Raw genomic sequence first — 13,889 nt, 5'->3', positions numbered from 1 at the left:
CAACTACAAGCATAATCAACACCCCAAACTTAGTTTCTTGCACTCAATCTTGAGGCAACTCAAAAGAAATACCTCTATTAAGGAAATGGAAATATATTTGTTGAGTAAGTTTGGCAAAAGCAAGAAGTGGGGAACAGGGAAGTGAAGTGCAAGGGTGGGGGGAAGGGTATGTGCAAAGAAGGCCTCAATCATCTAGATGGAAAATTGCCCAATGCATATTGAATTAAGAAACAGGGCAAGTTCTAGAAGATGAATACAAAAATACATGTAATATGCACACAGAAAAGAAGAAGAAAGGCTCAATTCACTACCATGGTAAAAGTGATAATAACTTGCAAAATGAGAGTACAATTCACCCGACAAGAAAATATGTTCAAAATGGTAGGGACAGTAAATATGTACAAAAATGAGATTGAGTAGGAGTCAGATGGGAAATGCAATCAGAGCATAAAAGCAAAATACGAAAGAGAACTAGATTAAAAGGAAAAGAGAAGAAATGAAATAAGGAAAATATTTTTGTCTTTTATCTAGTACGGGGCAGGAAAAGTAAGCTACAAATAAATGCAAAATAGAGACAAAGAGTTCACCCCCCCTTTTATAGATGATGTATTCAAAGTTCAGGGTAAAATGATGCTCCTCTTGATGGAACTGAGGGCATCTCTGCACAATGATAACAAGAGTTCAGAAAAAGAACAAAAGGGAGGTAACATAACTGTTTGAAGGAAAGTAACATAAAAGCAAGAAGGGAAAGACAATAAAAGGACAAGTGGTTCCTAATTACTTGGGAAAATAAAAGAAAATAAGTACAAGCAAAGAAATAAAAGAAAACACGAAAGGTGGACTAAATGGCATCTTCATCAGAGGTGGATGAGGTGGCGCCTTCATCTTCCTCTACTTCTTCTGCTTCCTGTGAGGAACTAGAGTTGCGGACATCTCTAGGGGCATTGGGATTGAATGGAGGTAGGTCATGCTGGGCAGCAGCTCAGAGATGAGATGCAGGAACGGTGGGGGAGTAGTAGATCTGTTCTAAAGTCATCCCCATCCTCTTGCCAATGTTCAGCGACATGGTTTCCAGTAGAAGGAGCATGGCGTTCTGGCTAGCATGGAAGGCAGTCTGCCACTTAGCTATCTGGTGTAGCTGTTCCTTGACTGGAAGAGCTGGCTCGGGCCTGAATTCTACTGGGAGAGTGAGGCCTGGGTCTGAAGATTTTTGGGATTTAAGCAGATCCTTCACCAATGCAGTGGAAATGGGAGGAAGTGCTCTGATTCGCTACTGATAATCTCCAAAATCAACACCTGCATCCTGACACAACAAAGTGCTGAGGGAAGGAAAGGCTAAGGAATCTCTGCTCCATTTCAGGACGTCCAGCATGGCACTGCAGATGACCTCCCCAACATGGATGGGCATGCCAGTGAGGATAGCATATATGAGTTCAGCCCTCTTTACTGTAATGGTGGAGGTGTGGATGACTGGCATGAATGAGTTGACAACGAAGATACTCCACACCTTGGCAGCAGGGAGAAGGTGTTTGGTGGTCAGATTCTTGGGCTGCATTTTACAATCAAATTCCTAATTTTCTCCTTCAATGCAGATTGTTTGAAGTATTAGCTGGTAATCCTTTTCCTTCTGTTTGCGGAATGCAGTGAAATCCAGCTGGCCAGGTTGCTTCTGCAGAGGAGGGATGTTTAAAACCCTCTGGATGGTGGCTGGAGTAAAACTAACTCGTTTCCCCCTGACCATGGTGTGCCTGGGGGTATAAGGGTCATCTGCAAGGCGCAGGGCATTAGCATAGAATTCCTGGGTGATGTCCTTCCACCCATTGCCTGCACAGGAGGTGAAAAGTCCCCAGCCACGCCTGTCTATTTCCTCCTAAAACTGTGGAAATGTCCCCTGCTGGATTTCAAAATTCCTATCCTGGACGATCTGGCGCCTTAGGATGTTCTCCCTAAAATACAGTTCATGCTCTGGGGACCTAAACCTGGGGTCATGGGTAGGAGGGGGCTGAGAGGAAGAGGCTTCAGCTGTCCTGCTCCTCTTGGTTCTGGGGGTGTTCCTTCTAGGGTAGAGAAGAAAGAATATGTGAATGGGTAGTGCAGGGAAATTGGGTCAACCTTCCATGGTAACACACAAAAGCAAGCAATCAAACCAGGGGCTGCAAAATAATTTGATACCATCCTAAGTACTTTGTGTGCAAAAGGGTGTATAGTGCTACATATGACTCAGAGGGCAACTAATGTCAATCATGGTACATAGCCTACAAACACATTCCATTCCATAAAAAGAGGCATTCTGTGGGCAAAGCATAGAGCTCAAATGGTACAGACAAGAACAATTAAGCACAGAGAATAGTGTGGCATACGTTCACCATGTATAGCAATCCAATGTAAAGCAGAATATGGCTTCTAAGCTCAAGGACCATAATGCAGCAATTAGTGAAATTAAAGTCATGAAAAACATGTTCAACACCCAGAAAGATCAACAATCATGGTTAATTATGTAATGTGCATGAGGATCAAGTGCAGCAAAAGTAAAATGGCATGGAATTGAAAAGCAAAACATCAAAATGGAGGGAACAAAACTAAATGGAAATGGGCACGAACCAAATTCAGGCACTACCATACATGAACAAGAAGTTTAATAGCATTATTGGCATGTTTAGAGCATAAAAATGAAGGAGGGGAGCATAACAAAAACAACAAATGAGAGTAATGGCAAAGAGGAAGTGGGTGTGGCCACTATAGGGAGCAAAAGTGGGAACGCCCAATTGGATGGGAATAATACACCCCATTGGGTGCAATTTAGGGACCTCACCCTCTCTAATTCATGTAAGAATGCTCAATTAAACAAGAATTACACCTCAATTTCAATAAAAAACAAGGAAAATTGAAAAGCCCCAAATTGAGGAATCTATGAACCCTAACCATGAATGGAGAGAAATTGAGAGAATTACCTTGTTTGAAGCCGTGGGTGTGGTGAGGGAAGGTGCATTTTGGGACTAGGAGTGAGTGGGTGTGAGTGGGTGTGAATGGGTGTGAGTAGGTGTGTGAAATGGGAACGTGAAAATGGTTGTGTGCTGGACGTTGTGTGGTGTTGAGGCTTGTGTGAAATGATGAGCGTGTTTACTTTCAAAGGAATTAGTGACTACTTTGGGTTGGGCCCAAGGGAAATAGTGCAAATGGTGTACGTGCCTACTCCAAACAAGAAAAGTGGGAGCACCTAAGGGGCTAAACTTGATTCCAATTTGCGCGTGGTGACTTTCATCCAAGAAAGTGACAACTAAAGTGAGGGTGTGTGTGTGGGCATATGCGCGTGGTGACTATGGAGCTTCAAAGTGGGAACTCCAGTGGGGGTGTGTGGCACTCCATTTGCGCGTGGTGACTTTCATCCAAGAAAGTGACAACTACAGTGAGGATGTGTGTGTAGACATATGCGCGTGGTGACTATGGAGCTTCAAAGTGGGAACTCCAGTGGGGGTGTGTGGCACTCCATTTGCGCGTGGTGACTATGGATTGGGAAAGTGGGAACTCCAGAGAATCATTTTGTGGGACAAGTGTGCGTGGTGACTAGGGAGCTTCAAAGTGGGAACTCCAGAGAGGTTACAATGCAAGGAGATTTGCGCGTGGCCACTATTGGTTTCTAAAGTGTCCACGCGCAAAATGACCGAGCTCCTGGGTGCCAAAGTGGACACTCCCACTCTTAAAAGTGGGAACTACAGAGAAAGAGTTGCTTACCTTGAGCCAAAGTAGTCACTATAGCCTATGAGAGTGGCCACTTTCATGAAGGATGAATTGTACCTAGCAAGAATGAGTGCCCAAAGTGGTGCTGCTGCTAGAATTCCTACAAAATTGTGAATCCACTAAAAGTTATTTACACAAAATTGAAGCATATCAGAAATTGCTTAGCTCATTACTCCTCAAATGAAGACAAAAATGTAATTGAAGGAATGCAAAGGAGAAATAAGGGAAAGACAAAATTGCTTATTCACTTGTGAGTTGCCTCTCACAGAGCGCTTCTTTAACGTTATTAGCTTGACGTGCGAAGTGATTTACTCATGGCAAGGGTCTTGGTTGGAAGAAATGATGGGGGAATACACATCCACCTCTTCAATCTCCTCCACAGGAACTGAGTTCTCTAAAAAATGCTTCGGGCAATGTCCATTCACTGTGAAACATTTGGTAGTGGATTCACTCTTGATTTCCACTGCACCATTAGGAAACACTTGTGTGACTATAAATGGACCAATCCACCTTGAGCGAAGCTTTCTAGGCATGAATTTGAGGCGGGAGTTGAACAAGAGCACCTTTTGACCAACACAAAATTCTTTCCTGGCAATTAACTTGTCATGGTACCTCTTGGTTTTCTCCTTATAAATTCTGGAATTTTCATGTGCCTCTAGACGTAACTCTTCCAACTCTTGCAATTGAAGCTTTCTTTGCTCTCCAGCTGAGTCATAGTGCAGATTACAAGCCTTTACTGCCCAGTATGCCTTGTGCTCTATCTCCACTGGTAAATGGCAAGCTTTGCCAAAGATTATTCTGTAAGGAGATATGCCCAAAGGTGCTTTGAATGCAATCCTGTGTGCCCACAAGGCATCATCTAGCCTGCGGCTCCAATCTTTTCTGTGGGGCTGTACAACTCTTTCAAGTATTTTCTTTATTTCTTTGTTGGAAAGTTCTGCCTGGCCATTCGTTTGCTAGTGGTAGGCTGTGGAAACTTTGTGCAAAACTCCATATTTTCTCAGCAGAACTTCCATTGTCTTGTTGCAAAACTGACTTCCTTGGTCACTAATGATGGCATGTGGGATGCCAAACCTGCAAAATAGGTTGGAGCGAACAAATTCTGCAACAACTCTAGCATCATTAGTCTTGGTAGCTTTAGCTTCTACCCATTTTGAAACATAGTCAACAGAAAGTAAAATGTACAAGAAACCAAAAGAAGAGGGAAAGGGGCCCATGAAGTCAATACCCTAGACATCAAAGATGTCACAGTATAGGATAGGTTGCTGAGGCATTTCCTATCTCTTGGTGATCATTCCTCCTGACTTCTGGCAGCTCTCACAGACAGAATATGTTTGCCAAGAGTCTTTGAAAATGGAGGGCTAGTACAATCCTGAGTCCAACACCTTTCTTGCTGTTCTTTGAGGTCCAAGGTGTCCTCCCACAACTGAATTGTGGCAAAACTGCAATATGGATGGGATCTCTTCATCAAGGACGCATCTTCTGATCACTTGATCATTACAGAACTTCCATAAGTAAGGGTCGTCCCACACATAATGTTTGGCATCGCTCTTAATTTTGTCTTTTTGAATTTTTGATGCATTTATAGGAAAAATTCCTGAAACCAAAAAATTAACCAAATCAGCATACCAAGGTACATGTGATGTACACAACTCTAAGAGTTGTTCATCAGGGAAATCATCCTTGAGGGGAATGAGTTCAGGGACTCCCTCTATTCTGCTTAAATGGTCTGCTACCAAGTTTTGTGCTCCACTTCTATCTTTAATCTCCAAGTCAAATTCTTGAAGTAAGAGCATCCACCTTATTAGCCTGGGTTTAGAATCTGTCTTTTTTAGCAAAAACTTCAAAGCAGAATGATCAGTGAACACCATAACTTTTGATCCTAACAGATATGATCTGAATTTATCTAATGCAAACACTATGGCCAACAATTCCTTTTCAGTTGTGGTGTAATTGGATTGTGCAGTGTCTAAGGTCCTAGAAGCATAATAAATGACATGAGGGACCTTACCAACCCGCTGTGCAAGGACAGCTCCCACTGCATAATTTGAGGCATCACACATCAGCTCAAAGGGTATTGACCAATCTAGAGGTTGGATAATTGGTGTGGTGGTTAAGGCTTTTTTAAGGAAGTTGAAAGCCTTCTTGCAGTCCTCATCAAAGTCAAATTTAACATCTTTTTGCAGCAGCTTCGAAAGAGGAATTGCAATCTTGGAGAAATTCTGAATGAACCTCCTGTAAAATCCTGCATGGCCCAAAAAAGAACGAACCTCCCTCACGCATAAGGGGTAAGGAAGTTGTGAAATAACATCCAATTTTGCAGGATCAACCTCAATTCCTTTTTCAGAGATTATGTGTCCTAGAACTACACCCTGCTCTACCATGAAATGGCATTTCTCAAAGTTAAGTACAAGGTTAGTTTCAATACACCTTTTCAAGACTTTTTCTAAATTGACTAAACATGCATGAAATGATGTGCCATAAACTATGAAATCATCCATGAAGACCTCTATGCAATGCTCCACTAAATAAATAAAAAAAATACTCAACATGCATCTCTGGAATGTGCCAAGAGCATTACATAGGCCAAAAGGCATTCTTCGATAAGCGAAGGTGCCAAAGGGACATGTAAATGTGGTTTTCTCCTGGTCTTGAAGGGCAATACATATTTGGAAATAACCAGAGTAGACATCTAGAAAGCAATAGTGGGACTTACCTGCCAATCTTTCAAGCATTTGATCAATGAAGGGTAGTGGAAAATGGTCCTTCCTTGTTGCCTGGTTCAGCCGCCTGTAGTCTATGCAGACTCTCTAGCTGTTCTGGACTCTGGTAGGTATCATTTCATTCTTCTCATTCCTGACCAATGTAAGTCCAGATTTCTTTGGGACCACTTGCACAGGGCTAACCCAGGTGCTATCAGAGATTGGGTATATGATCCCGGCTTGAAGCAACTTGGTGACCTCCTTCTTCACCACATCTAGGATGATGGGATTCACCCTCCTTTGAGGTTGTCTCACCGGTTTAGCATCCTCTTCCAATAAAATTCTATGCATGCACATGGAGGGGCTAATTCCTGGTATATTAGCAAGTGTCCACCCAATGGCTCTTTTGTGCTTTTTGATCACTTCTAGCAACTTCTCCTCTTGATCACTATCAAGCTTGGTGGAGATGATAACTGGGAGCTTTTCATTTTGTTCCAAATAGACATATTGCAAATGCTCCGGTAGAGGCTTTAACTCCAATGTGGGAGGTTGCTCTATAGAGGGAAGTGATTTAGCATTTTCATTTGACAAAATTTGTGCAACATTCAAATCAAAGAGGTTAGATTCAACTGTATTTGCTAAATCCAATACTTCACATTCCACCCCTATGGAATTACCAACTTCATCAACACTAAAACTTTTAGAACTTTCATTCAAATAATCAGAATTTTCAGCACAAGTATCATACAAAGAATTTTCATATGATTCACAAACAAAAGCATCTACACAATGGGAACAATTAAGAAAAGAGTTTCTCAAAATTTCGGTCCAGCTCTCATCCACTAATGCATCAAATACATCAATATGAAAGACAGAATGTTCTTCAATCGGATGTTTCATGGCATCCAATATGTTGAAGCGCACAATGTTATCCCCAAATTCCATGGTGAGTGAACCGGCATGTACATCAATCTTCGTCTTGCAGTCTTCAAGAACGGTCTTCCCAAAATGATCGGTGCAGAATTTTTGAGTGACTCTTCTTCTTGCATGTCAAGGATGTAGAAGTCAGCTAGGAATATGAGGTCATTCACCTTCACTATCACATCTTCAACAAGTCCAGCTGGATGTGTTGTGCTTCTATTGGCCAACTGAATTACTACACCTGTGGGCTGCAAGGGACCAAGAGATAGAGAAGAAAAAATAGACAATGGCATAACATTAATGGATGCTCCTAGATTTAACATGGCATTGTCTATCCTGTTATTACCAATGATGCATGGAATAGTAAATGTTCCTGGGTCTTTACACTTCTCAGGCATTGTGGTTCTCTGTTTCTCAAAGAGTGCAGAAACATTTCTACCCATGTTAACCCTCTCATTACCCTTCAAACGCCTTCTATGTGTACACAGATCTTTCAAGAACTTGGCGTACTTGGGTATTTGTTTAATTGCCTCCAGCAAGGGTATGTTTACCTCAACCTTTCTGAAGGTGTCCAAGATTTCTTTGTCACTCTCCTCAGCTTTCTTACTTGGTTTAGTGATCATAACCCTTTGAGGAAAAGGTGGTGGAATTGCCCTTTCAGCTTCTTCTACCACTTCTTGAGTGATGGGTGCATTTTCTTCCTCCCTTTCATCAACCAAGGGGCGTGGGATCTCCTTCTCCCTAGGCATTTCAGGCTCTTGCATTACCTTCCCAGACCGCAGAGTAATTGCACTGACATTCTTTGGGTTTGCGACTGTCTATGCTGGGAGGTTGCCTGAACCTTGGGACTGAATTTGATTTATAGAGGAAGCCAACTATCCCATTTGGTTCTCAATTGTTCTGATACTGGCCTCTGTTCGCTGTTAAAAATTAATGTTACTCATGGCCATCTGCTTCACAAGCTCCTCTAATGAAGGCTCATTCTTCTGACAGGAAGAGGTTTGGGATGAGGATGCTTGCTGCTGTTGGTGAGGTTGTTGCCCATGTTGTTGATCATTCCATTGGCGTGGCTGATGTGGCCTGCCTTGACCAGCTTGGTAGTTGTTGCTTTGCTGATTTTTCTGGTTGGAATTTCCTCCCCACCTCAAGTTTGGATGATTTCTCCAACCCGGGTTATACCGGTTTGAAGAAAGATCCCAGTTTGGTTGTTGCTGCGGCTGCTGAAAAGGAAATTTGTTAGTATAAATATTTGCAGCATAGGCTTGGGGGTTACCTTTAGGAGTGTCTGACTCCTGCAATGTAGGGCAGCTGTCTGTGTAATGATCGCAGCTGAGCATATTTCGCAAAGTGTAGCTGGAATTGGTGGTGGAGGTGTTGCAGAGACAACACTCTTTTGCATTGCAGCTAATTGCTTTACCATGGAGGCAAGCTCATCAATGTTGTGCTCCAATTTGTTTGGTTCTGTAGCTTGAACTTCATGCACACCTCTAGTAACACAGGAATTCTGTCTAGTTGCAAATTGCTGGGAGTTGGCAGCCATGTTTTCTATCAAGTTCCTGGCTGCCACAGGGGTCTTGTCTACCAAGGCTCCTCCACTCGCTGCATCGATCATACTCCTATCCATTGGGTGTAATCCCTCATAGAAGTACTCGATCAGCAATTGATCGCTAATTTGGTGGTGGGGGCAGCTGGCACATAGTCTTTTAAACCTCTCCCAGTATTCATAGAGAGTTTCTCTTTCTAGCTGTCTAATTCCACAAATTTCCTTTCTTATGGATGCAACTCGGGAGGCTGGAAAGAACTTCTCTAGAAAGAGTCTGTTGAGGTTGTCCCAACTTGTAATAGATCCGGGAGGAAGGTAGTAGAGCCAATCCTTCGCGGTGTCCATTAATGAGAAAGGGAAAGCCTTCAATTTGACATGCTCTTCCGGAACACCTTAAGGTCTTATGGTGGAACATACAATGTGAAACTCCTTCAAGTGTTTGTGAGGGTCTTCACCTGCAAAACCATGGAATTTAGGTAGAAGATGAATTAGTCCAGTTTTTAAAACAAAAGGGGCGTCCACATCTGGATATTGGATACACAATGTTTGGTATGTGACGTCCGGTGCAGCTAGCTCCTTAAGAGTCCTCTCGTCACCTTCCATTGCTCCAAAACTAGAGTTAAGTGAAAATGGAGAAGAGTAAACAGAATTTGGTGTCACAGAGTGCAAAGATGCAGTAGGTGATGATGATGATTCAGAGTGTTCAGAGTGATCCTTATGTGTCCTAATGTTCCTATAAAAAGTCCTATCAATCTCCTGGTCTAATGGATACAAATCTCCAGGGTTTGATCGGGTCATGCACTAGATATCAACTAACTAAATTGAAAGCAAATTGAGTAAATGAAATAACAAGAACAATTTAAAATCTCTCTGTAGAATTATGCAGCAAAAGTGCAGAAAAATAGAGAAATATGCAGCAAAATGAGTGCAGAAAATTGAAAGTGAGTGATTGAAAAATTTGCAGCACTTGAATGAAGAAAATGATGTAGAAAATCTCGCAACAATAATGCAGAAACAGATCACAAAATTCGTATGACTTTCAACACAACACAAAAACTCAAAATGAAACAAACACACTAACATGCAAGACACAAAAACAGAGTACCAAGCATGTTCAACATAAGTTCAGCACCAAAAGTTCCCCAGCAACGGCGCCAATTTGATGAACACGAATTTAGCTACTCGTCATGCAAAAGATTGTCGTTAATCCTCATCAAATATGCAAAGAAATAAATGCAATACTAGGGTGTTGTCCTAGGTCGTCTCCAAGGAATTTTTGGTTAGGAACATACATCGAACAAGTGTGAACATATATTTTAAAGCAAGTAAATTGGGCGGAGGTTTGTCAATTTCCAGATTTTAATCAAGAGCAAAATGTAAACTAGTGAAATTCAATCAATTAAAATGAGTAATTCCTAGTCAATCAATGAGTTCCATCATTATTCTTTCAAATGATTCAATAATCCCCTTTCTTTCCCTTAAATTAAGTTAATCTAACAAGCAAAAATTAACTTTAACATCCCAATTAAAATTAAGCATCTTAATGGGCTCCAATCTCTATCCCTAAGATTAAGCAACCTCAAGGATTAATCAAAATTAAGCAATTTTGAATTAGAATTTCGTTGGGTAATTTAGGGTTCATTAAGCAATGTTCCCTTCATGCAAATTCCATTTCATTCAAAGATTGGGGTCAATAAATTCAAGGAAAGAAAGATTTGTATTGCAATTAATCCCAAGAATTCAAGATTCATGTGCATTGACTAGGAATTACAAGGAAGTTTAGCCCTCCATGTGGATGGGCTTCACAAATGAAAGAAAGAAATGAAAGAACGTAAGTAACATTAATGCAAATTCAACCAAAATCAAAAGGGAAATTGGAAATTAAAACCTATAGAGGACCCTTGGCTGTCACCCAAGACTCCAATGTTCTGGGAAAATGTCTCAATTTGGCAAAGGAAAAATTGTGTAAAGTGTCAAAAAAGTCCCGTACCCTAATTCCTAAAATCTATTTATAGTGGATGACATGTCAGCAAAGTGTCCACTTTTGCCTTTGAAAGTGTCCACTTTGGGCCTTGAAAGTTTCCATGCGCAATTCTCGTCAATTCTCGGGAGTTGCCACTATTAGACTTGAAAGTGGGAACTTTGGATGCGCGTAGCCACTTTGAAAGGCAATAGTGGCCACGCGCATCATGCTTCAGAGAGTGGCTTCCTGGAGTTGATACTATTGAACTTGAAAGTGGGAACTTTGGATGCGCGTAGCCACTATGAAAGGCAATAGTGGCCACGCGCAAAATGCTTCCAATTTGGCGTCCCTGGAGCTCTCTGGAGTTGCCACTTTTGGACTTGAAAGTGGCTACTTTGGAACCTTTAATGCCTAGACTTGTTGTAGTTGCCACTTTTGCTCCTAAAAGTGGCTACTTTGGAGGCAACTTTCATCCAAGGGTCAAGATATCTCAGAATTAACTTGGGGACTCTGCAAAATTATCAAGATAATTAAAGTTACAATCTATATCTATGTAATTAAATGCAAATTAACCAAAAATTAATAAACCTATGATATTTACTCAAAATGTGATTTCTATATTATTTGCACTATCTAAGTCCATTTTTTCTATCAAGGAGCACCAAAAAGGCAAGTAAAAATATAATAAAAAGTGGATTCATCAGTTAGCAATCAGAATTGGGGTTTTCTTAGGGATAAGGAGACCTAATACTGCAATCCTACGGTTCTAAGTCTTAATGCAACTTGAAATTGAACTTCACCTAAGGGATTAAGGTGGTTCAGTTGTTTGTTAGGGTCAATGAGTTAAGGGATTAACCTTTGACTATTAATATGTGAAACTGATTGTCAATTAACCAAGTACTTGAATGTTCAGAGGCATAATTGAATTGATATTGATATTCTTGTGAAATAAATTCCTAACTATCATTCATTCATTTCTAATCTCAACATCAATTTCTATACTCTATTTTCTGCAAGTTCTTTACCTTTTAATTGTTCTTATTTCTTACTTCTGAATGATACAACTCTTACAAATTCTCATAGCTCAACTAGTTATTGTTCTGTGAATTGATAATTGATTTCCTAATTCCCTGTGGAGACGATACTCTGATCTTAAAAATTAATCATTACTTGCTGCAATTCCTAGTGCACTTGCTAGTGTTTAGAGATTGTAACAAGTTTTTGGCGCCGTTGCCGAGGAATTTGTGTTTCAATATCATTAGTAGTAGAGACGTACCTAGATTGAGCATTTATTTTTGTTGTTTTGCTTCCAAATTTTTCTGCATGATTTTTTTTTGCATTTTGTGTAGTTTTCTGCACTATTTTATGCTGTTTTCTGCATTTTTTTTGCATAATTTCATTTTTCATTTCTCTGCATCATCTTCTATTGAATTCTACAGTTGCTAGACTTGAATTTTATATGCTTTTGTTGATATCTTTCTGCATAATCTTTGTTGTGCATTTCTGAATATCGAGTTGTAGTTTAATTTTGTTGCATTTTGATTTCTATATTCGTGGTAAAAATAAAAATAAATCAACTCTAGTCTTTGATCCTGACATAGACATAACCTTAAAAAGATTAAGAAAAGAGGCTAGAGCAGAAAAATTCATAGGAAGTCATAGTGAATTAGAAGTTGTCTATTCTCTAGAAATTCAGAACACTCCTAGAGTAAAAAGAACACCTACACCTTTGAGACAACCAAATCCAGAAATAGAGATGGCAAAACAGGATAGGATTAGAACATTAGAGGACTATGCAATTCCTAACATGCAAGGTTTTAATTCTTCTATAATTAGGCCAACTATCTAAGCCAACCATTTTGAGATTAAACCTGCCCTGTTACACTTAGTCCAATAGGATTAGTTTACTGGTGGAAATTCTGATGACCCTAACCTACATATTTCAAACTTTTTTGCAGCTATGTGATATCATAAGAATGAATGGGGTTAGTGAAGAAGCCATCAGACTGAGATTATTTCCTTTTTCCTTGAGAGATAGAGCCAAATGCTGGTTGCAAGCTCAACCACAAGGAAGCATCATAACTTGGACAGAGCTAGTGAATAAATTTCTAACCAAGTATTTTCCTCCATCCAAAGCTGCTAAGCTGAGAGGAGAAATTACATCCTTTGTGCAGCAGTAATGAGAATCCTTGTATGAAGCTTGGGAAAGATACAAAGAATTGTTGAGAAGGTGTCCACATCATTGTATTCCAGACTGGATGCAATTGGAAACTTTCTATAATGGAATGAATACATCAACACGAACAATGGTGGATGCCACTGCTGGAGGGTCCTTAAACACAAAGTCTTTAGAAGAAGCCCAGAGAATTATTAAGATGATGGCATCTTCAATGTACCAAAATTAAAACTCAAGAAATCAAGGAAGAAACACTGGATATGAAGCTAAGGTTTTGGAAACCTTTCTTACACAGAACCAGCTACAAAATCAGATGTTTTCAGAACAAATAGCTGCCTTGACTCAGCAAATTAGCAATCTTCAAGCAAGGAGTATGCCTACCAGTCAGTTAAACTGTAATTTTTGTGGAGGAAACCATGCAAATGGTGCATGTGAGGCATCTACAAGTGAACCACAGGAACAAGTGAATTATATGAACAATTTTCAGAGACAACAATCCTCATATCCTCCTGGATTTCAATTTTCAAATAATAGAAGTCAGCAGTATTCTAATTGGAATAATCAATATTCTGCTGTCAAGAATTCTAACTCCAATTTACCTTTTTCTAATACAGGTCCAGCCACACAACAGTCTTATTTTCAGAGGAATCCATCCACTCAACCTCAAGGAACTCAAAAATTTTCCAAACCTATGAATGAAAGGTTGACTAAGATGGAGGAAACCATGCTGCAGTTTATGAAGGTGACCCAAACAAGCTTGAAGAATCAAGAAGCCACTATGAAGAAACTGGAAACCCAAATTGGACAGCTAGCTGAGCAATTGTCCAGCAGAGATGAGGGCAGATT

At 40.3% G+C, this 13,889-nt stretch overlaps 1 non-coding gene across 1 annotated transcript; it reads right to left on the bottom strand.

The window, feature by feature from the left end:
* Nucleotides 1-13,008: 13,008 nt before the first annotated feature.
* LOC113860267 lies at nt 13,009-13,115 on the bottom strand. Its single transcript, XR_003503723.1, has one exon. It is a non-coding gene; the product is annotated as a small nucleolar RNA R71 (small nucleolar RNA).
* Nucleotides 13,116-13,889: the final 774 nt, after the last annotated feature.

Source organism: Abrus precatorius, unplaced genomic scaffold, assembly GCF_003935025.1.
Source record: "Abrus precatorius isolate BTA unplaced genomic scaffold, Abrus_2018 Scaffold2, whole genome shotgun sequence".
Taxonomy (NCBI): domain Eukaryota; kingdom Viridiplantae; phylum Streptophyta; class Magnoliopsida; order Fabales; family Fabaceae; genus Abrus; species Abrus precatorius.
Note: the sequence above shows the minus strand (reverse complement) of the source record. Positions and strands in the feature narration are given on the sequence as shown.